Raw genomic sequence first — 24,550 nt, 5'->3', positions numbered from 1 at the left:
TAAATATATCCTTAGCGTGGTGCGGGACGAGAGAACAGCTGACAGTTGGACGAGGTACAAGGAGACGCGCGTGGCGAGCGGCGAAACACTTAGAATACATTTATCTCACATAGATAAGGAGATTCCAGACCGTAGAATCGTCAAACAGTCGTTGGCTGCAGAACGTCCGTTGTACATCTCCGGCGAAGGTCCCGGAAGCGTTGCAGGCGCGGGAGGTTACTTGGAATGCGCGTGCGAGACGACAGCAATGATATACGGACTAATAGTTGTAAGATGTGCAGCATAGCAAGTAAGATGTACATAGCGTTATTTATAGTTAATTATTTGCATATATATACATATATACGGGATGGCCACACGCGGGGCCATAATAATAACTTTAATCTTTATACTCAGAATAATGAATCTCATTTTATGTTAGCGACAACGATCATCGGTAAGATCGAGGCGCGAGATAGCGACACGCGGTATCGTAATAATAATTTACTTTGTTATTATTATAATAAAAGATATATGTTTAGTTTTGCGACACCGGTCGCACGTTACGTGTATGTGTATGATAGCCATGTGCGAGGACACAATAATATTTTATGTTTTCATTATATTAATAAATTATTACGGTTTTTATTTCTCACGATCGACCGCGATGTACATAATTCTGATAGAATAAGATTAATCATTAAGATTATACATATGTATTATATTTCAAAATATATTCATAGGTTAGATTGTTATAAGCTATCCAACGCTCGACAGAACGTCGTAATTATGCGAACTATTATGCCGCCAAGCAGAAATGTAGCTCGGTACGCAAGGCGCGAAAATGTACGCGATGCGCACGCAGTTAGTATTGGAATGCGCAGAGGTGAGGCCCAACATCCGGTTCCCACGAGCGTTATAATGACACCTGGAAAAATAACATCCATCATCAGAGAGCGAAGTGAGCCCAAGCACGGCGACAGCAGCAATGACGTGATTGGCCAGAGGCGTCGCGGCGGGAGCGTCGACGCGGTTGGCCGGACGACCGATGGTGGGGAGCCGTCAGAGATCACGGCTATAAGAGGAAGCGACGACAGGGCTCGTGAGCTCATTCCGCGACGAGACTTGAAAGCGTAAACGCGTATAGAGTAAGTCGTACAATAAAACCCGGGCGTAATCATTATACTGCGTAGTGCTAAGTGCGCGACGGAATATCAATTTCTGTACGGGAAAGGATAGCTCAAAATTTATAATTGTGCAGTGCATGAAAATGAAAGGACTTTGTATTTTATACATAACGAGTCTGTGATTGTGCGCGCAATTTCCCGATCTCCTCTCCACAACCTTTAAGGCGTGGATTAGTTGGCCCTGAGTGTATCAGTGCGTCGACGAGGATCGAGGCGGCAGCGAGACGACGAGTGTCAAAACCCCAGCGGGACGATTCCGGAAGGAGTCTGCAGCGGACCGGCGAGAGCGGAACCTCCGAGAGGAAGGAAGGACGTACGCCCCCGAGAAGCGCAACCATAAACCTTGGTACTTGTACAGGATAAAGTGGCGACCGTTCAGCGGAACACGTCGCAACCTAGGGATCCGGTGAGTTTGACCCTTTATTTAGGCGCTGACAGACTCAGTCCGGTCACAACCTAACCTAAATCATTTAGTTATACTATATTATTTTATTTTCTTTTTATTCTGTTTATTCTCATTAGGAATATAATTTTAAATTTGATAATAGATCATAATCTCCCTCATCCCCAGTAAACCCGGTGAATGCAGGGTGACTGAAAAATACGGGAGGCATTAGAATAAAATAATTAAGTTACCCATCTCGGTATTGTAGTTTTCTATTATTTTGTAACCGGGACGTAACAATATCACTAATTTTTGTAGACAACTATTTTGCAGAATTTCTTTTAATACAATTTTTTAGTAAAATAATTTTTTGTAAAATAGGTTTTTACAATAATTTTTTATTACTGGGATGACGACTTTTTTTGTTTTTTTTTAAGGAAATTTTTTTTAGGATAAACTTTACCAAACCCGACAATGTAGGATCCTTGCTTGGGTTCTCGTCGAATCGTATATTGCAACCTCGCAAGTGGTACGAATCGGACGAACCGGTTAATATTGTAAACGTAAATATTATTCGTATAGAATGTAACGTGACTACTGGTGCGTACAGCAACAGCATGCACGTACACACGATACATGAATTTTCACCGAGCGTACCGCCAGGATATAAGATCGGAAACGCCGGCACAGATCATTTATCTGCCGATCATCGTACGGAGCATTACGGATTTAACGATACGCATTGTGGATCAAAGAGGTCGATTGCTCGATTTTCAAGGAGAGGAAGTTACCGTAAGATTGCATATACGACGGCGACAAACATAGTATGCTCGTGCTGAATGAATCGGAGCACGCGAGAGACAATACTTTTACAAGGGACAATACTACTGTGGTATCGGGTGATAATAATAAGATAGCCGTTAAAAAGAAGCTGAGCGCGTTGAATTCGTGAATTTTTAAAATCATTGGGATTCATCGTACGAAAAGAATGATTGATATTTTGAATATCGGAGGTGAGCCAGTCTTTGACGATCGCATCGTCAAGATTGAGACTCATACGTACAATCCGTGCGTATACGATCAATATGACGCTTGGATACAGCGACGAGATACGAATACCTATACAACATCAGGATTTGTACACGTGCGAAAGCTTTCTTTACATCGAGGGAAAGTTGAATGTGCGTATAGCGAATGACGAAATGAAGGTTGTATTGGGAAACAATTGCGTCGCATTCATGTTTGATGAGCTTCGATACGAACTCGACGGAGCAGAGATTGATCGTAACAGAAATGTTGGAATAACTTCAACGCTTAAAAATTATGTCTCTGACGCACCAGAAAAATATAAACTTGAAGAACGCTGCGTGGGATTTGACGTACAACGGTGACAAAAATTATTTCAACTATTGCGTACCGCTCAACATGTTGCTGGGATTTTGCGAAGATTATAAATCCGTTGTGATTAACGCTCGTCACGAATTGATTCTGATACGTTCACGCAATGATAATAATTGTCTATTCGGACATCCATCGTCGGAAGCTGAGATTGAATTACTCAAGATACAGTGGTGTTCTGTGTCAACGTCAATCACTTTTAAAATTCACGTTGTTTTTGGTTGTCAATATTTCTTTTTATTATGTTAGTTTTACAAATAACGAATTTATACATTCGCGTTTTAAAGTTTGTGGAAGTATCACTAATATCACTATAGTTCATCGCACGCATCAATCACGACGACGCCTGGGGGACTGTGATCCCTGAGTCGTGATGTCTCTAGGATGATCCTAGAGGATCGCACACGACTACGCCTGGAGGATGATGTCCTTGAGTCGTGGCGTAATCCTGAATCGTCTGTTCGATATAATTTATACTTAGATTATAACTTCGGTTCGTACGGATATTCGTCACGCACCTTCGATTTCGAAAAGCTAATTGAACTGCCCATTCGCCGGGACCTCTCGCGTGTGCATAGAGTTCTCTTTGTTTCTTTATTTGTCGCAAATAGAACCACTTCTTATTGTAAGTCTGCGAGTGAGTGGGGGCATGTGAGAGAGAGATAGAAAGAGAGAGAGAGAGCGCGCGAGAGAACGTGAGCGAGAGAGAGAGAGAGAGAGCGCGAGAGAGCGCGAGCGAGAGAGAGAGAGAGAGAGAGAGAGCGAGAGAGAGAGAGAGGATGCATGGGTATGTCGTGTGTGTTTACGTATACGTGGGTTTAAATGTGAATAGTACGCTTGTTTGTCGTGCACGACTCTTCTACGCAACATCCTCCCCCCGTTGAGAGGGTTACGATCAATTATTCGTATATGAAATTTGTATTATAGCTATTGCGGTCCGCATGATACATTGTTGTGTATCTTAATTCGCATTATAGGAATCCTCATGTGTGAAGATTTTTTAACGCTTACGCTTAGGTCGTGCGATATGATTATCGCTCGACTGGTGAATATTTTTTAACGCTTACGCTTAGGTCGTGCGATATGATTATCGCTCGACTGGAAGAGGGCATCGACATTTCGTCGTTCTCTTCAGCTCTCCGTTTGTCGTTTTGATGATACACCGTCTGCGCCTGGATGAAGCCTTTCGATCCTGCCCAATGCCCATTGTGTGCATGGTGTGTTTTTGTCCTTAATGAGGACGACTGTTCCAACTGCTTCCAACTTCGATCTTTGGACCGTTTTCCATTTGGCACGCCTTTGGAGCTCGTTGAGTTATTCGAGACTCCATCGTGTCCAAAAATTTTGGCGAACCTTGGTTATATGTTGCCATGCGGATAATCGATTAGCTGGAACAGATGACAATTCGTTCTCCGTTAGAGATGTTAACGGTTTACCGATTAAGTAATGAGCAGGGGTTAAGGCTAATATGTCATTAGGATCGGATGATAGGGATGTGATGGGCCGTGAATTAAGAATGCTCTCGATTTCCACGGTGAACGTGTTCAACTCTTCGAACGTGAATAGCGAGTCGCCTACAACTCGTTTGAAATGATGTTTAAAAAGTTTTACGGTCGACTCCCATAACCCGCCGAAATGAGGTGCTGCTGGCGGTATGAAATGCCATGCAATACGACGTTCGGATGCGTGACGGAGTACCAACTCCTTATGTTCGTTTGAGTTAAATAAGACATAATTCCTTTAGTTGGTTATTCGCGCCTATGAAATTGGTTCCGTTATCGGAATATATATTCTCGGGTAAACCGCGTCTCGCGATGAATCTTCGTGGATGGATCCTGGTCCTCTCCCTGTATGGGGAGATGGCCTGGATTCTGCACTTCCCCTCCGTAAGGTAAAACAAAAAAAAAGGCTGCTAAAAAACCCTCTGTTGAGAGATCACTTACGACTTCGAGGTGCACCGCTTTTATCGTCATACATACGAATACGCACACGTAAACCTTGATTCGTGCACGATTGCGATATTTTTTCTCTTTAATATAGAATGGCCCACAAAAATCTACACCAGTATTTGCGAAAGGAGATGCCTCGCGTACACGGACCGGTGGAAGATTTCCCATATTATACTCGACTGCTTTGGTGACGAATCGAAGGCACCGTATACATGTGCGAATGACCTTTCGCACCTGGTTGCGATCGTCAAGTAACCAAAATTTACGACGCAATATATATAACGTTGTTTAAATGCCTGCGTGAAAATAAGTTTCATGTATTTCGCGTATGATTTGGTCGGTTATCTGATGCCGACTCGGAAGTAGAATGGGATGTTTTTTGGAAAATGTTAAATTTGCCATTTGTAGTCGTCCACCAACACTAATTAATCCGTTTTCGTCCAAGAAAGGATTTAAACCGACGAATTTGCCCTTGTAAGGCAGATGCGTGTTCTTGAGTTTAGTGATGTCGTCGGAGAAATGTATGGTTTGAAAGATTTTCAATATCCGCGTTTTGGCTTCATTAATTTCTTCAACGAGTAGGGATCCGGAGTGTTTGTGGGTAGGTCGGAAACGGAGGCAATATGCTATGATTCTACATAGTTTAGAGTACGAAGAATATCTCTTGAAAATTTCAGGTTCGTTAGGCGCGGCGATTAAACACGTATTCGGTTTTAATTCGGGTATTTCGACTATTTGTATGTTCTCGTTGTACCAGTCACACTCGTTGCCCGTTAGCCATGAAGGTCCCTCGCGCCATATTTTATTTCGCGCAAAGGCCTGCGGTAATTGACCTCTCGACAGTGCGTCAGCCGGATTGTCTTCCGACCGTATGTGCCGCCACTCGATCGAATCGGGGAGTTCTTGTATTTCCGCGACGCGATTAGCGACGTAAGTTTTGAGTAGATGGGGCGGAGTTTTCAGCCAATGTAACACGATAGTGGAATCGCTCCAAAGAACGATTTTATTTGGCGCGATATTCAATGCGTCACTGGCCTCGCGATACAACCTTGCTAACAATAAGGCACCGCACAATTCAAGCAGCGGTGTTGTAACGGGTTTCAACGGCGCGACCCGCTATTTTGAACATAATTTACTACTGATTTCTTTATGTTTTCCGATCGAGCGTACGTATAGGCATGCTCCATAACCGATATTACTGGCATCGCAAAATCCGTGAATCTGAACGTTGCAATGATCTTTCATTAATACTTCGCGATCGAACTGAATACGATGCATGGTCTTCATTTGTTTAATAAATTCCAACCATTCCGTGTGGATACTCTGCGAAACGGATTCGTCCCAATGTACTCCGCATCGCCATACGTCCTGCATCAATTTTTTTGCGTAGAGAACCACTGGACCTATCAAACCCATCGGATCGAAGATTTTAGCAATTTCCGACAGAATCTTCCGTTTCGTTAGCGTTCCCGTGATGTTAATAGGGTTATGCGGAATAATATATTTTATCATCGACTGTGTCCTACGAGATGCCTAATGTTTTTAAAGAACGATCGATATTTAACCCTTTCGCTCCTAACGCCGGATATATCCGGCATCCACATAATAGCCCCCCGGAGACGAACGCCGGATATATCCGGCATGCACAATGTGACCCACAGCGGCGTGCGCCTGCTAAAGCCGGCAACATTCGCGACCTAGTTTTTGGATAGCAGCGCCTCTTGTGACCGCCGCGCAAATTATTTGACAAAGGGAATAAACCATACGATTCAAATCATATTTGTTCTACCTTCATTTTTTTCATTACTGTTAGGTGCAATAAAGGAACAGACAATTAACGAGAATAGAACAAACTTTAGGAAAAAGAATTTCACAGGATCTTTGTATTGGTATGTCCGCCTGCTGTCTAAAAGTATCCTCATTTCTTACAAGTATCATAATTTGCTTTTCATTTCAATAAAGAGTACAGGTTTTGCCCTTCTCAAAATGGTTTCAAGAAAGTTGCAACTGGTGAACACATTCGATAAATTAGAAATTGATTCGGATAGCTGCAATGAAAGCGAATCGAGTACAGAAATAGTACCTCGCAAAAAAAGACGAGTAAATGTGCTAAGTACCTCAGAGTCTGAAGAAATTGAGGATAATTACGTGCAAAATACGGCCTCATCAAATATTATATGGACAACGGCAAAATTCAACCCTAAAATTCATCACTTTAACGCACGGAATTCAGGAATTCAAGCAGGCATATGTTACTCGTGGAAAATAATAGATTATTTTCAGTTATTTGTTAGCAAAAAATTGATAGAATATATTGCTGAAAAAACAAACAACTATTGGCGACAGAAGAACAACAATAAAATAATAGCTGGTACATAGCTAAATGAATTATATTGCTTCATCGCTATCTCTTTTTTGATGACCAGAAATAAAAGGCTATCGTTAGCAGAACACTGGAGCAGAGATAAACTATTGAGAAGCGATATTTTTGGTGAAGTAATCAGCAGAGACCGCTACTTATTACTTTTACAAATGCTGCATTTTAGTGACGATCATGTATCCAATTCCGATCGTTTACATAAAATCCGCAAAATAATTGATGAACTACGAGGAACATTTTGTAAATTCTTTTACCCTTACTGTAACCTGTATATAGATGAAAGTCTGCTTCTATACAAAGGCAGACTGTCTTTCAAGCAATTTATTCCATCCAAGAGAAATAGGTTTGGGATAAAATCGTTTGTTCTTTGTGACTGCAAGACGGGTTATATTCAAGACTTTATTATTTATACGGGGGCTGGTACTACTATAGGGCCCGAACATAAAGACTGTGGTAAATCAGGAAGTATTGTAATGTCCCTCCTAGAATCATATTTAGGTAAAGGCCACACCCTTTACGTCGACAATTGGTACACGAGCCCCGCATTATTTGATATATTGCATAAAAATTGTACAAATGCGTGTGGCACTGTAAAAAAGAGGAGAAAAGGAATGCCAAAAATGAACGAAAAATTACAAAAAGGAGAAGCGTGCTTTCGCTCGTGTGCAAATATGTTAGCCATAAAATGGCACGATAAAAAAGAGGTTTTCATGATTTCGACAATACATACAGAAGAATTTGTGGATGTACCAAAACACTACAGTGCACAAGAAATTTTACAGAAACCATCTTGTGTACACGACTATAATAAATTGATGAGTGCTGTAGACAGGACCGACATGGTCATCAGCACTATAAATTCTACCCGCAAAACGACAAAATGGTACAAAAAATATTTCTTCCATATGATTGATATGTGCTTATGGAATTCATATTGTCTATACAAATTGAAAACCAACAAAACAATATCAATTGCAAAATTTCAACTAAAATTAATAGATCAAATTTTAAAGAAATATCAGAAAAAAACAACCCGTCATCCTATTACACCCGAAAATAATCACTCATCAAGACTCAACGGAAGACATTTTCCTCCACTTTATGAAGCTACAGGAAAAAATAGATCACGAAGGTGTGTTGTGTGTGCGAAAAATGATAAGAGACGAGAATCTCGTTATCAATGCCAGGAATGTGATGTTGGGTTGTGCGTGTTTCCATGTTTCAAAACATATCATACTGAATTAAATTATTAATCACTGTATATTATTCTTTCACTATTTTCAATTGTTAATCAGACTCTTTATACCCATTAAATAAGTTTATATCTTTTATGTAGAAATTATGAGTGTATTGTTTTAAAGAAAAGTCCCTTTTCTTCCAAGATAAACTGTCCACGCGCAATGTGTACACTTTCGGCGCGGGGTCCAGTTCAGTGGCGGCGCTACGGCGGACCGAACCGCCGTAGCGAAAGGGTTAACGTTAAATTCGTATGCAAAACCTTGTCGGATAAATCGTTAATTACGCGCAAATCGTTAGACGCCCATTGCCTAATATTGAAGCCACCCTGCTTTAACAGCTCGATGATCTCGTCTCTAGTTGCGTGTGCCTGTTCGAGAGTTTCGGCTCCGGATAATAAATCATCCACATATAGATGATTTTTGAGAACTTCGGCCGCCTTCGGATATTTTTGACCCTCGTCATCCGCGAGTTCTTGCACGGTGCGAATTGCAAGAAATGGTGAGGAAGCGATTCCGAACGTGAGCGTGTTCAATTGAAATGTCTTTATATTCCCGTTTTCTCGCTACAGAATTCTCTGATATCGACGATCGTCCTCGTGTAACAATACTTGGCGATACATTTTTTCGATATCAGCCGATATGGCGTACTTATATGTGCGAAATCGAATTAAGTGTGAGAATAATTTATTCTGAATCGTGGGGCCGAGCATTAGAATATCATTCAGGGATACGCCGTTATTTGATTTGGCCGACGCGTCAAAGACTATTCGATATTTGGTCGTGTTGCTCGATTCTTTAATCACGGCGTGGTGAGGCATATAAAATCCGTCGTCATCGGGATTTTCCACTAAAGACATGTGCCCTCCCTGTATTCTTCAATTATCTGCGTATATTCGAGCCTCAAATTGACGTTTCTGTCGAGTTTCCGCTCTAATGATAAGAGGCGTTTGATTGCGATGGATCGTGATTCGCCAAGATGTTTGTGTGAAGCGCGAAACGGTAGACGAACTATGTAGCGTCCATCGCGATTTCGAGAGACGGTTTTAGTGAAAAACGTTTCGCATTCGTTTTCTTCTCTCGATCGCGGTTTAACGGCTGCTACTTCTTCGATCGTCCAAAATTTAGTTAATAAATTTTCTAAATTCGTTAAATAACACAATGCGGATTTCGGTTTTGTCCGAGTTGCCGCATTGCCGGCAACCACCCATCCTAAACGCGTTTTTTGTAGATATAAGTCGTTATCCTTGTTTGACAAATCGATCTGACCGACGGAAAATAATGATAACGTTGCCCCAGCATCAATTAGTAAATCAACCGAACGTGGTACGTGAAAGTCCGCATCGGCTAATTTTATATTTGCGGGTATTTTAATCGATTCTCGTGGAAAGACTTCGGAGGGAATCAAATCTATAATAGCTGGGATCGTGAGACATGTCAACTCCTTGGAAAAGTTGTGCGTGGATTGAACGATGATTCGCGTTACGCCTGGACACAGTGTTTGTCGTGTTGATCGCGTTAATTGGTAATGTATGCGCGATCGGATATATATCTAATTGTTTCACCACGGATTCAGTTATGAAATTTGCGGTAGCACACGTGTCTAACAAGGCGCGACATTTCACGGATTTTTTATGTTTATCATCATAAACGTATACTAATGCACTCGTAAGCAACTGTGGCGTGAACGTACGTGATATGGTTGAGAGACAGGTCATTCTCCCGTCGGTCCGATCGGTCGGTCATAAATTTTTCGCGTTATCGGATGACGCCGCATCGGATTTGTTAGCCGATGCGTATCTCAAGATGCAACAGCGTGTTATGCCGTTTTTGGCAAATTTTGCAACTAGAGAATTTACAAGGGCTGTCGCATGAGAACGCAAGCAATTATAATACACCTTCGCATTTCTCATCGTATCGATGCGCTTCTGAACCGACATTTGTTTAAATGTGTCGCATAAATAAAGTGGATGTCGTTTAGTCTTGCAGGCTATGCAATTTTGCGATGCATTTAACACGAACTGTATTTGGAGATTGTATCCGTTTCTTTTTAGCCGAGGGATCGCCTTTATTCTTTTCCGTGTCGGATAATTTAGCTCGTTCTCGTTTTGAGGCGCATACCGCGGTTTTATATAGAAATTCGTATAGTTGTTCGAGTGTCGGAACTTCGTCTCGTTCAAGTGTCGCTTCCCATTTTTCTGGCGTATGCCTCGGTAATTTGCCTTCTAAAATGTGTATAATCATTTCGGATCCGACGAAAACTCCTAAAGCGTTTAAAGAAGCGATATGTTGTTGGGTGTCGTCGGCGAGTTTCGATAATCCGCTTGTCGTTTCTTTTTCTAACACAGATGAATTTAATATTAACGAAAGATGACGTGAAATTAAGATCCGCTTTACTTCATACGCACGTTCCAACAACTCCCATGCCTTCGAGTAGTTTATTTCGTTAACCGCGAAAATCTTTATCTTGCTCGCGGCGTCGCCTATTAGTGCCGATTTTAAATAGTGTAATTTGTCGATTTCGGATAAATCAGTCTGCGAGCTTATCATATTATGAAACGCGTTTTTAAACGACAGCCAATTCTCATATTTGCCGTCGAAGCTCGGAAGAGGTCCTTCGGGTAATTTAATGCGTCGTTTCTGAACGGACGCAGTAAAATTCGTGTGTTCATCCTGAGATGTTTCGGTTAACGTGCTGGTACTTGCGCTGGACCGACCGGTCGGAAATCTTCGACCTTGCCCGCGAGCATATAGAATCGATCTTGAATGTGCGTGAATTCGGCTTGTGTTGTATCCGGATCGGATATCGTAAGTTCGTCATTGTATTCTTCAAACGCGTTATAAAGTTCTGTTAAACGAGCCATTCGTAATTTAAGCGCAGCATTTTCTAGCTTTCCCTTATCAAAGAGATTCGTTAAGTTAGTGATTTGCGATTTCAACGATGTCCGTTTTTGTATAAGAAGTTTAATTCTATCGGCCATTATTGTTCGGTTATGTTTATACGGAACGGGAAAGGAGAGACGGTTTGTCTGTTTTTTTTTTTTTTAATTTTGTTTACCGTACGGAGGGCAGGGGAAATGCAGAATCCCGATCATTTCCCAGTAAGGGGAGGGATCCAGCCTTATGCACACCCCCCGAGCCAGCCTCGGGGGTAGTGTGGGGCTCTCCCTCCTCCTGCGGAGGGCCTACCCACTAAAACCCCTGCCCGACGGGGTCCTAAAGGACCCAGTGGAAAACATTCTTCATGTTATCCTATAATCAATCCCTAGAGGAACCATATCTTCCCCAGGCGGTTTGTCTGTTAGCAATGTAATAGATACCGTCCCTTGATTTTTCTTGACCGATGCCGTAGTCCCGAATCCACGTCCAAACTCGTCCGTCCTGGATGGATTGCTTCTCACTCGTGTCTTCGTCTATCAGGGGTCGTGATTAGAATGACCTCACAGGAGGCACCAAATGTTCTGTGTCAACGTCAATCACTTCTAAAATTCACGTTGTTTTTGGTTGTCAATATTTCCTTTTATTATGTTAGTTTTACAAATAACGAATTTATACATTCACGTTTTAAAGTTCGTGGAAGTATCACTAATATCACTATAGTTCATCGCACGCATCAATCACGACGACGCCTGGGGGACTGTGATCCCTGAGTCGTGATGTCTCTAGGATGATCCTAGAGGATCGCACACGACTACGCCTGGAGGACGATGTCTTTGAGTCGTGGCGTAATCCTGAATTGTCTGTTCGATATAATTTATACTTCGATTATAACTTCGGTTCGTACGGATATTCGTCACGCACCTTCGATGTCGAAAAGCTAACTGAACTGCCCATTCGCCGGGACCTCTCGCGTGTGCATAGAGTTCTCTTTGTTCTCTTTGTTTCTTTGTTTGTCGCAAATAGAACCACTTCTTATTGTAAGACTGCGAGTGAGTGGAGGCATGTGAGAGAGAGAGCGCGAGAGAGCGTGAACGAGAGAGAGAGAGAGCGCGAGAGCTCGAGCAAGAGAGAGAGAGAGCGAGCGAGAGAGAGAGAGAGAGAGAGAGAGAGGATGCATGGGTATGTTCGTTTGTGTTTACGTATACGTGGGTTTAAATGTGAATAGTACGCTTGTTTGTCGTGCACGACTCTTCTACGCAACAAGTGGCGTATGTCTCATGTAATATTGAACGAGATTAATAAATTGTCGATGTTACGAATGTTGGAAAGCGGACGATACTTGAACATGAGTTTCCGATCTTGGGATCTATATGAATTTCCTCTGCTACATAGCACGACTAGGCATTCGTGGACCGTGGAAGCCGCCTCCCAACTAGAGAAACCACGATACGTGATCTTTGCACTGCAAACTGGTAAAAAGAATTCAGTGTCACAAGATGTTACATTATTCGATGACTGCAAATTGACCAACGTTAAACTCTATTTAAACTCGGAATTTTATCCCTACGATGATTTAAATTTAGATTTTGAAAAAAATAGATTCGCCGTCCTATTCGACATGTACTCTCATTTTCGCAAATCTTATTACGGATGCGATAATAGCACCACGCTATTAACCATTTCAAAGTTTCTACGTTGCGGTCCTCTCGCTATCATTGATTGCTCGCGACAAAACGAGTCTGTCAAAACTGCTACCGTGGACGTGAGAATAGAGTTTGAATGCAGGGAAAATATACCGGCGAATACTACCGCCTATTGTCTCATCTTGCACGATCGGGTTGTCGAATATAATCCATTGACCAATGTAGTCCGCAAAATTACATAAGTCAGCAAATATCCCCTCCAATGCGCATGAAGAAAAATATAAAAGATTTAGATGTTTGACGATCGACATCAGTCTGCGATCGGATCTTGTCATCATGGCTGCTCCAACGTTTGTGGATTTATAAGGATTTATTATCGGGAGAAATTTTGTCGTGAAAGAAGCTGCGGTTCTGAGAAAAGGATCCATACTTTCTCATTACATTTTTACATGTCCCGTACCATGGCACGCTCACAAAATCTGAGAAATGCCAGGTTTTATGGCTGATTAAAAATCACCATGGATCATCGTGGGATGATGGACACGTTTCATATTGGAAATCGAAACGTTTAATTACGACGGCAGTGATGAGTGCAACGGAGGAGGATGATACGTCACCTCTCGTATATGTTAAAGGGCACGAAAAACGACAATGGCTGGCCGATATACTGGACGATGATGCGAGAAACGATGTTATTTTTGAAACTTTGGATGCAGACTATGAGGATGTAGCTTCTTTAAATAAGTTAGATGTTAAGAATATTGTGCGTTGTGAAAATCATATAAAAAATTGCGCTTTACAAAATATATTTAAGATTTATAATTGGTGGTTGAAACATCATGATAATGATTCATCGAATCCATATTTATAATAAATTGATGATGCAATATATTTTTATCGTCTTTCTTATTCTCTCCTTTCTTTCCTTTTCCTTATCTATGCATGTGGGCAATATCGTGTTTCCGTACGTGACACAGCTGTCATTAGATATTGTATTTCGATTCATGGTAATACATTTAAATAATTGTTTGATAATTGAATATAGTTTTGCGTTTGATAGTCGTTGATTTCCGTTCATTTCCGTTCATTTCCGTTCGACAGTCGTTCGATGACCGTTCATTTCCGTTCGATAGCCGTTCGACGGGCGTTCATTTCCGTTCATTTCCGTTCGACGGGCGTTCGTTTCCGTTCGACGGGCGTTTGATAGCCGTTCGACGGTCGTTCATTTCCATTCGACGGTCGTTCGATAGCCGTTCATTTCCGTTCGATGAGCGTTCATTTCCGTTCGATAGCCGTTCGACGGGCGTTCATTTCCGTTCATTTCCGTTCGACGGGAGTTCGTTTCCGTTCGACGGGCGTTTGATGGTCGTTCGTTTCCGTTCGATGACCGTTCGATGGTCGTTCGTTTCCGTTCGACGGTCGTTCATTTCCGTTCGATGACCGTTCAATTACCGTTCGATAGCCGTTCAATTACCGTTCGATAGCCGTTCAATTACCGTTCGATGACCGTTCGACGGTCGTTCGTTTCCGTTCGACGGTCGTTCAACAGTCGTTCGATAGCCGTTCGACGGTCGTTCGTTTCTGTTCGACGGGCGTTCATTTCTGTTCGACGAGCGTTCAATGACCGTTCAATAACCATTCGATCAGGGTTAACGCATTATATTATAGCGTTATATTATATCATGCTAAGTTGCATGGGAACATGCATACTTTTGTCTTACGACGCGTTTTTGGTAAAGCGATAATGATACGTCCCTATTTTAGTTTCGTACCGATACGATTGTCTCCTCACAAAGTCGCGATAAGATAATATTAATATTATATTATATCATGCTGAGTTGCATGGGACCGCGTATACTTTTGTCTTACGACGCGTTTTTGATATGGTGATAATGCTACATCTCTACTATAAAATCTCGCGCCGAGACCTCGTTGCCTCGTTACAAAGTTGCGGACAGTGCGCGAGTCAAGAAGTGCCAAATTAAAAAAAAATGGTTCGCGTAAATATCTATCCCGAGTGGAAAATAAATGTTTGACATGTTATGCATCATGTTCCTGAAGCTGACTTTCCTGTGGAATGTATCGTTTTTGCGAATATTTTGTGGTTGCGGGAAAATTGTGAAAAATTGTGTATTTTTTTAAAAATAGATTATTTTATAGTTCCAGGACGAAATGGAAATTCCTGGATTCGTCAACATAGAGCGTCGACAATGGGTGCGAACGGTGCGCCGGGCTAGGAGAGAACATTTCTCGTTAATTATCTAGAAGAACGGCAATCTCACCGATGACTTTGACCTTGACATATGTAGTCAAGGTCATGATCCTGAGTAACCTCCAAAAAGTTTTAGTTGGCGGTCATTGTTTATTAAGAAGTTATTAACAATTTAATTCTGTAGTAAAAACAGTAAAAACATGCACGGTACCAAGATGGTAAAGGTTGATATTAGGGGACTCATCTCCGATGAGCTTCACCTTGACATATGTTATCAAGATCACTGTCCTGAGTAACATGCAAAAGATTTTAGGGTAATTATCTAGAAGAACGGCAACCTCACCGATGACTTTGACCTTGACATATGTGGTCAAGTTCATGATCCTGAGTAACCTCGAAAAAGTTTTATTTGGCAGTCTTTGTTTGTTAAAAAGTTGTGAGCAATTGAAGTTCACGCAAAGCAAGGTCCATTTCCAAGCAAAATTTAGTTTTAAATTAATTAAAAATTATTTTAAATACATTTAATACAATTAAAAAATATCACAAATGTATGTGTACACATACACACACACACGCGCGGGGGGTGCAAGGTGTGCCTTCGGCCCCCCTCCCGCAACCACCCCGCCGGTAGGGGACGCATTGCGAAGAGTTCAATCACAATGGATATATGCTGTAAGTTGTAAAGCAAGATCCACCTTGCCTACCGGCGGGGTGGTTGCGGGAGAGGGGACCGAAGGCCCACCTTGCACCCCCCCCGCGTGTGTGTGTGTGTACACATACATTTGTGATATTTTTTAATTATATATTAAATTGTATTAAATTCTATATAAATTTAAATTGTTTACCTTCTTTTTATTTACCTTTAATTGGCCTTTTTTGCGTTTGTCTTTACGTTTATTCACGATTATAACTCAACGCGACAAGAGGTCTGTTATTGTACACGCACCGGTAGGAATGGTGTCGCGGTATGTATGTGGACGGTCGACGTCATACGCACACACGCGAAGCGCGCACGTACGCGAGCCAAGAATTTATTCATTAAATTTTATCTCTTTATATAATTTAATTATTATTTAATTTAATAGAATGAATGCCGACCTTTAGTGCACGCGATTAAGTATTTCTTAAAGAAAGAAAAGAAAAGTACGCATATCGATACTAGAGCGCAAGAGACACGTATAGAAATAGCGCGTAAGCATTCGTAGCAGCACAGATAGTACTTAAACTAATAACTGTCTGTAAAATAGAATTAGGCCTGTACATGTGTACATATGAAAATGTATGTGTATGTGTATATGTATGTGTGAATGTGTATATGTATGTATATATGTATAGGCTAATTAGTAGTATGTATAACATGTAAATATGTATACAGGGTGAGCCATTTTAATTAACGCACGCAATTATTTCGGAAACAAAGCATTTTAGAGAAAAATGTTTCAGACAAAAGTTTTATGGTTTCGAGGGGGCCATAAGATGGTGTCATTGGTTTGACACTGAAGAGTCATTTGAAGGTCACGTGAAGGTCACTTCAATTTTTTTAAATGGAACACCCTATATATTTTTGCACACTCTTGTAGCTTATCTCGAGAGCTTTCCAAAACACATTTTACGGTTTATGTAAAATTAAGAAATTATTTCAAGCCTCATAACTCAAAAAGTACTTAACGAAAAGGTACTTAATTATAGTGTTTTGGAAAGATCTCGAGATAAGCTACAAGATTGTGCAAAAATATATAGGGTGTTCCATTTAAAAAAATTGAAGTGACCTTCACGTGACCTTCAAATGACTCTTCAGTGTCAAACCAATGATACCATCTTATGGCCTCCTCGAAACCATAAAACTTTTGTCTGAAACATTTTTTTCTAAAATGCTTTGTTTCCGAAATAATTGCGTGCGTTAATTAAAATGGCTCACCCTGTATATGTAAATATGTATATAGTAGGTGAGAATAGTATACTTACCTATACTTACCTATGATGATACTGCGTTGATGCCCAATTGTTCGGTTGTTGCATCCTTCCTTTGGTGGTTGTGGTCCTGGTCAGCTTAACACTTGGTCCTTGGATACCTGGAACAGAAGAAAATAATTTAGAATCAATCAGCACCAGAGTGCACGTCTTCGTGCTAGGTCCTCAGCCCCTGGGGAAGATATGGTTCCCGGTTCCCCTAGGGGTTGATTATAGGATAACATGAAGAATGTTTTCCACTGGGTCCTTTAGGACCCCGTCGGACAGGGGTTTTAGTGGGTAGGCCCTCCGCAGGAGGAGGGAGAGCCCCACACTACCCCCGAGGCTGGCTCGGGGGGTGTGCATAAGGCTGGATTCTGGTCCTCTCCCCTTACTGGGAGGTGACCGGGATTCTGCATTTCCCCTGCCCTCCGTACGGTAAACAAAAAAAAAATGTGTGTGTGTAAGTGTAGATTCAAATGTGCATGTTTGTGTATGACACATGCATGCATGTGTATGAGTGTAAGTGTGCAAGTGTGATGATGAAAAGATGATTGAATGAATGATCCCAACCCCGATCCACACCAAAACCCCCAAAATATCCCTTCCCCCCACTCCACTCCAATCTCCTACCCAACTTCCCTCCGTAATGACCCCGGTAAATTCATGTCCCTGTATACGTGTACTTGTGCGTGTAGTGTGTGTGTGGCTCTATGTGTGTGTAATTAGGACGTTTCATTTCAAGACACAAAAAGTCGAATGATCAATTTGTTGGTAATACCATTACGCAATATCTAGCTACCTGCGAAATACAGGATCTTCCATGGTCCAATGTATGTGTATATAAAATGTGTAAATGTGGGTGTGACTGTGTGTTTGTATGTGAATGAGTAAGTGAGTGAATGAATGAATGAATGAATAAATGAATGAATGAATCCCAAACCCCCTACTCCAAACCCCAAAAACCCTACCCCCCAACCCACTCCTACTCTATTCCTCCGCCCTCCATGTCTCCTAATGATATGTGTACCCAATGTGTGTGTGTGTCTAGGTGTATAGTGTTGAGGACCTTCTATTCCGTGTCGTAATCGAGAGGCTGATAGTCTTAGTCAGGGATATCCACTAGGTAAACCTAGTGGTTATGTATAAGTATAAGTAGTGTATTAGTTAGTATCCACACTATTCTCTCTCAGGCGCTCACGTGCGCGTTCATCTTCTTCTTTTGCGAGCATTACCCTCTCCGAAAATGTGAGGAATGCTTCCCAGTTTTCCGCAGATTCCAGGATCTTCGATATGATTGTACTCAGTGACAGATCCTGGCCAATAGAGCAGCGTAATAACTCTCTCTCCTCTTCCCATGCTTCACATCGCTGTAGTGTGTGATCAGGGAAGTCCTCTTCCATTTCACAGAAGGGACATATGGCTGTCTCGACTCTACCAATTCGGTAGAGGTAGGAATAGAAGCAGCCATGTTCCGCAAGTAATTGTGTCATGTGGAAAGTCAACATTCCATGGTTCCTGGAGAGCCACTGATCTAGAAGTGGAGCAATGGCGCGACATGTGCGTGCCCCTGCCACATCTTGCCGTTGTAATAGGATTTGCCATTGCCGCCTTAAGAGTATTTCCTCGTCTCTTTTGATTTCTCGTTCCTCGAGCTTATTCCACAGTCCTTGCCTCTTCAAATCCTGTGCGCGCAGGAATACTCTTCGAAGATATGCCGCATGGATGTCGGCGGGAATAATCCTCGCGAGAAGAAGGGAAGCATCCGCGGATATTGTGCGGTATCCCGCAATAACACGTATGGATATAGTTCTTTGGATACGTCGCAGTTTATCACGTATCTTCCTATTGGTAGCAGTGCTCCAATGGGAGCACCGTAATTTATAATTGAACCGATGACGGGTGCGTAAAGTCTTCTCCTCTTCTCGCGTGGATCCCTTAAGTTGGGCATTAACGCACATAGTGCCCTGGTAACTCGAGAGACTTTCTCCTCGATATAGTTGAAATGCTCGAGGAATCTCCAATTTCTGTCTAGCAGTAATCCTAGATACTTAATAGTAGAGCTTATTGTGACTACCTCGCGATTTATTCTTATGTTGTAGATATTATTGTACATATAGTCTTTATCTTTATCTCTAGTATCAAATATAATCACGCCGGTTTTACTCACGGCAATCTGTAATCCTAGTTTTTTAATCCGTCTGAGTATTTTATCAGTTTGTAGACTGGCTTTTGCGATTGCTACCTTTATGGATTCTGCTCTAGATAATATGAGGGTGTCGTCCGCGTATCCGAGGACGACGCAACCTTCTTCCAAGGGGGTACGGAGCGCCCAGTCGTAAGTTATATTCCACAGGGTTGGTCCAAGGACCGATCCCAGCGACCAAGATCCCTTAAGCCTCCCCACCACGACAAGGTGGACTCCCACGGGGAAGAATATCAACCTTTACCATTTTGGTACCATGCATGTTTTTACTGTTTTTACTACAGAATTAAATTGTTAATAACTTCTTAATAAACAATGACCGCCAGCTAAAACTTTTTGGAGATTACTCAGGATCATGACCTTGACCACATATGTCAAGGTCAAAGTCATCGGGGAGGTTGCCGTTCTTTTAAATAATTACCCGCTGGTTTAATAAAATCCAGAAGCGATTTAATTCGTGTGCTGGTTATTTTTAGAAATATTTCATACCAGATGCGGTTTGCATGTACGCTCTGATTATTAAAATATTTATTTCAGAGGCGATCTATTCGTGAGCTGATTATTGAAAAAAAATTCAGAGGCGATCTAATTCGTGCGCTGGTTTAAAAAAATCCAGAGGCGATTTAATTCGTGTTCTGGTTATTTTTAGAAATATTTCATAGCAGATGCGGTTTGCATGTGCGCTCTGATTATTAAAATATTTATTTCAGAGGCGATCTATTCGTGAGCTGATTATTGGAAAAGAATCCAGAGATGATCTAATTCGTGCGATGGATTAAAAAATCCAGAGGCGATTTAATTCGTGTGCTGGTTATTTTTAGAAACATTTCATACCAGATGCGGTTTGCATGTGCGCTCTGATTATTAAAATATTTATTTCAGAGGCGATTTATTCGTGAGCTGATTATTGAAAAAAAATCCAGAGACAATCTTATTCGTGCGCTGGTTTAAAAAATCCAGAGGCGGTTTAATTTGTGTGCTGGTTATTTTTAGAAATATTTCATATCAGATGCGGTTTGCATTTGCGCTCTGATTATTAAAATATTTATTTCAGAGGTGATCTATTCGTGAGCTGATTATTGAAAAAAATCCAGAGGTGATCTAATTCGTGCGCTGGTTTAAAAAGTCCAGAGGCGATTTAATTAGTGTGCTGGTTATTTTTAGAAATATTTCATACCAGATGCGGTTTGCATGTGCGCTCTGATTATTAAAATATTTATTTCAGAGGCGATCTATTCGTGAGCTGATTATTGAAAAAAAATCCAGAGGCAATCTAGTTCGTGCGCTGGTTTAAAAAGACCAGAGGCGATTTAATTCGTGTGCTGGTTATTTTTAGAAACATTTCATACCAGATGCGGTTTGCATGTGCGCTCTGATTATTAAAATATTTATTTCAGAGGCGATTTATTCGTGAGCTGATTATTGAAAAAAAATCCAGAGACAATCTTATTCGTGCGCTGGTTTAAAAAATCCAGAGGCGGTTTAATTTGTGTGCTGGTTATTTTTAGAAATATTTCATACCAGATGCGGTTTGCATTTGCGCTCTGATTATTAAAATATTTATTTCAGAGGTGATCTATTCGTGAGCTGATTATTGAAAAAAATCCAGAGGTGATCTAATTCGTGCGCTGGTTTAAAAAGTCCAGAGGCGATTTAATTCGTGTGCTGGTTATTTTTAGAAATATTTCATACCAGATGCGGTTTGCATGTGCGCTCTGATTATTAAAATATTTATTTCAGAGGCGATCTATTCGTGAGCTGATTATTGAAAAAAAATCCAGAAGCAATCTAGTTCGTGCGCTGGTTTAAAAAATCCAGAGGCGGTTTAATTTGTGTGCTGGTTATTTTTAGAAATATTTCATATCAGATGCGGTTTGCATTTGCGCTCTGATTATTAAAATATTTATTTCAGAGGTGATCTATTCGTGAGCTGATTATTGAAAAAAATCCAGAGGTGATCTAATTCGTGTGCTGGTTTAAAAAGTCCAGAGGCGATTTAATTAGTGTGCTGGTTATTTTTAGAAATATTTCATACCAGATGCGGTTTGCATGTGCGCTCTGATTATTAAAATATTTATTTCAGAGGCGATCTATTCGTGAGCTGATTATTGAAAAAAAATCCAGAGGCAATCTAGTTCGTGCGCTGGTTTAAAAAGACCAGAGGCGATTTAATTCGTGTGCTGGTTATTTTTAGAAACATTTCATACCAGATGCGGTTTGCATGTGCGCTCTGATTATTAAAATATTTATTTCAGAGGCGATTTATTCGTGAGCTGATTATTGAAAAAAAATCCAGAGACAATCTTATTCGTGCGCTGGTTTAAAAAATCCAGAGGCGGTTTAATTTGTGTGCTGGTTATTTTTAGAAATATTTCATACCAGATGCGGTTTGCATTTGCGCTCTGATTATTAAAATATTTATTTCAGAGGTGATCTATTCGTGAGCTGATTATTGAAAAAAATCCAGAGGTGATCTAATTCGTGCGCTGGTTTAAAAAGTCCAGAGGCGATTTAATTCGTGTGCTGGTTATTTTTAGAAATATTTCATACCAGATGCGGTTTGCATGTGCGCTCTGATTATTAAAATATTTATTTCAGAGGCGATCTATTCGTGATCTGATTATTGAAAAAAAATCCAGAAGCAATCTAGTTCGTGCGCTGGTTTAAAAAAATCCAGAAACGATTTAATTCTTGTGCTGGTTATTTTTAGAAATATTTCATACCAGATGCGGTTTGCATGTGCGCTGTGATTATTAAAATATTTATTTCAGAGGCGATCTATTCGTGAGCTTATTATTGGAAAAGAATCCAGAGACGATCTAATTTGTGCGCTGTTTTAAAAAATCCAGAGGCGATTTAATTCGTGTGCTGGTTATATTTAGAAATATTTCATACCAGATGCGGTTTGCATGTGCGCTCTGATTATTAAAATATTTATTTCAGAGGCGATCTATTCGTGAGCTAATTATTGAAAAAAAATCCATAGACGATCTTATTCGTGCGCAGGTTTAAAAAATCCAGAGGTGGTTTAATTTGTGTGCTGGTTATTTTTAGAAATATTTCATACCAGATGCGGTTTGCATGTGCGCTCTGATTATTAAAATATTAATTTCAGAGGTGATCTATTCGTGAGCTGATTATTGAAAAAAAATCCAAAGGTGATCCAATTCGTGCGCTGGTTTAAAAAGTCCAGAGGCGATTTAATTCGTGTGCTGGTTATATTTAGAAATATTTCATACCAGATGCGGTTTGCATGTGCGCTCTGATTATTAAAATATTTATTTCAGAGGCGATTTATTCGTGAGCTGATTATTGAAATAAAATCCAGAGACGATCTTATTCGTGCGCTGGTTTAAAAAATCCAGAGGCGGTTTAATTTGTGTGCTGATTATTTTTAGAAATATTTCATACCAGATGCGGTTTGCATTTGCGCTCTGATTATTAAAATATTTATTTCAGAGGTGATCTATTCGTGAGCTGATTATTGAAAAAAATCCAGAGGTGATCTAATTCGTGCGCTGGTTTAAAAAGTCCAGAGGCGATTTAATTCGTGTGCTGGTTATTTTTAGAAATATTTCATACCAGATGCGGTTTGCATGTGCGCTCTGATTATTAAAATATTTATTTCAGAGGCGATCTATTCGTGAGCTGATTATTGAAAAAAAAATCCAGAGGCGATCTAGTTCGTGCGCTGGTTTAAAAAGTCCAGAAGTGATTTAATTCGTGTGCTGGTTATTCAAAAAAAATCCAGAGGCTATTTATTCGTGGGCTGGTTATTATTAGAAAGATTTTATACCAGAAGCGGTTTGCATGTGCGCTCTAATTGTTAAAATATTTATTTCAGAGGCGATCTATTCGTGAGCTAATTATTCAAAAAAAAATCCAGAGGCGATCTAATTCGTGTGCTGATTTAAACAAAACCCAGAGGCGATTTAACTCGGGTGCTGGTTATTCAAAAAAAATCCAGAGGTGATCTTAATTTGCTGGTATGCTGGTTATTTTCAAAAATATTTTACATTAGATATAATTGCATGTGCATTCTGGTAGCGAAATTTAATTCAGAGATCATAGACACTGCCTAAACTAAAAAGCATGTTTAATAAGAATAAAAATCCAGATAAGATGAATCATTGGACCGATTTTTAAGCGTTATAAAAGATGATTCTTATTTTAAAGTGTGCTATATTTCGATAATTCTTATATAATTATAGCATATCATATATCATATAAAAGTTAACAAATTATTAGAGCAAACTATAGTGATCGCTGGCGATTTTTTGGATGACACCAAGCTTTGAATGTACGATACCTACTCGGCTGTACATAAATTGGTGCCTAAAAAATTACTTTCATCGCCGTTGCCTAGAAATAATAATATTTGAAAAGCTTCAACAACTTGATAGCATATGCTGTGAAATTTATGCTGCAGCTTTCGCTACACTTCTATAAACTATAGCCTTAGAAGGAAATCCTTGTAAGGAAAAATATTTCAATAATGTAAAATGTATGAAGCAACATTTTTTTTAAATTAAAAGTAAATTGCCTTTTCTAAAGTGGTAAATTATTCATATATCATCTTACATTTTCTTTTTTTTTACTCATATCACGATTTTTTTTTACTCATCACGATATTTTACTCATATCACGATTTTTTTTTACTCATATCACGATTTATACTGACAATGAGGCATCTTTTTCTAACGATATTCCAAAGATGCCTCATTGTCAGGTTTTTTTTAAAGGTATAACTCTACAAATTACAAATTATGCACGACGTTTATTAAATCAATATAATCAGAAGCTAACAATATAAAATGTTTTATGTAAATTGTTTGACGTAATGTAAAATTTATAAATAATACTTATAAATATTTTCATAATACATTCTTTGCCTCAAAAGCATCAAAATAATAGATTTATATCGATAATATAATAGGCCCTTTCATCGCCCATTTCCATAAGACGCAACCATAATATGTATTTTTTTCGTCTCTCCGATACAAACGAAATATTTATACTGACAATGAGGCATCTTTTTCTAACGATATTCCAATGAATACTGACAATGAGGCATCTTTTTCTAATGATATTCATTGGAATATCGTTAGAAAAAGATGCCTCATTGTCAGTATAAATATCTCGTTTG

The 24,550-nt window shown here is 40.1% G+C and overlaps 1 protein-coding gene across 1 annotated transcript in view; it reads left to right on the top strand.

The window, feature by feature from the left end:
• The first annotated feature begins 1,120 nt into the window (after positions 1-1,120).
• The window catches only part of LOC145965792 (uncharacterized), a 116,503-nt gene continuing 93,073 nt past the window's right edge, over positions 1,121-24,550 (top strand). Inside the window, exon 1 of the mRNA XM_083089472.1 lies at positions 1,121-1,572. The gene's annotated coding sequence lies outside the window, so the exon portion shown is untranslated. The remainder of the gene's footprint in view (positions 1,573-24,550) is intronic.

Source organism: Camponotus vicinus, unplaced genomic scaffold (genome assembly GCF_025532165.1).
Source record: "Camponotus vicinus isolate PSW18456_S1 unplaced genomic scaffold, iyCamVici1.0 SCAF_14, whole genome shotgun sequence".
NCBI classification, from domain to species: Eukaryota; Metazoa; Arthropoda; class Insecta; order Hymenoptera; family Formicidae; genus Camponotus; species Camponotus vicinus.
This window is presented reverse-complemented; position numbering and strand designations above follow the sequence as displayed.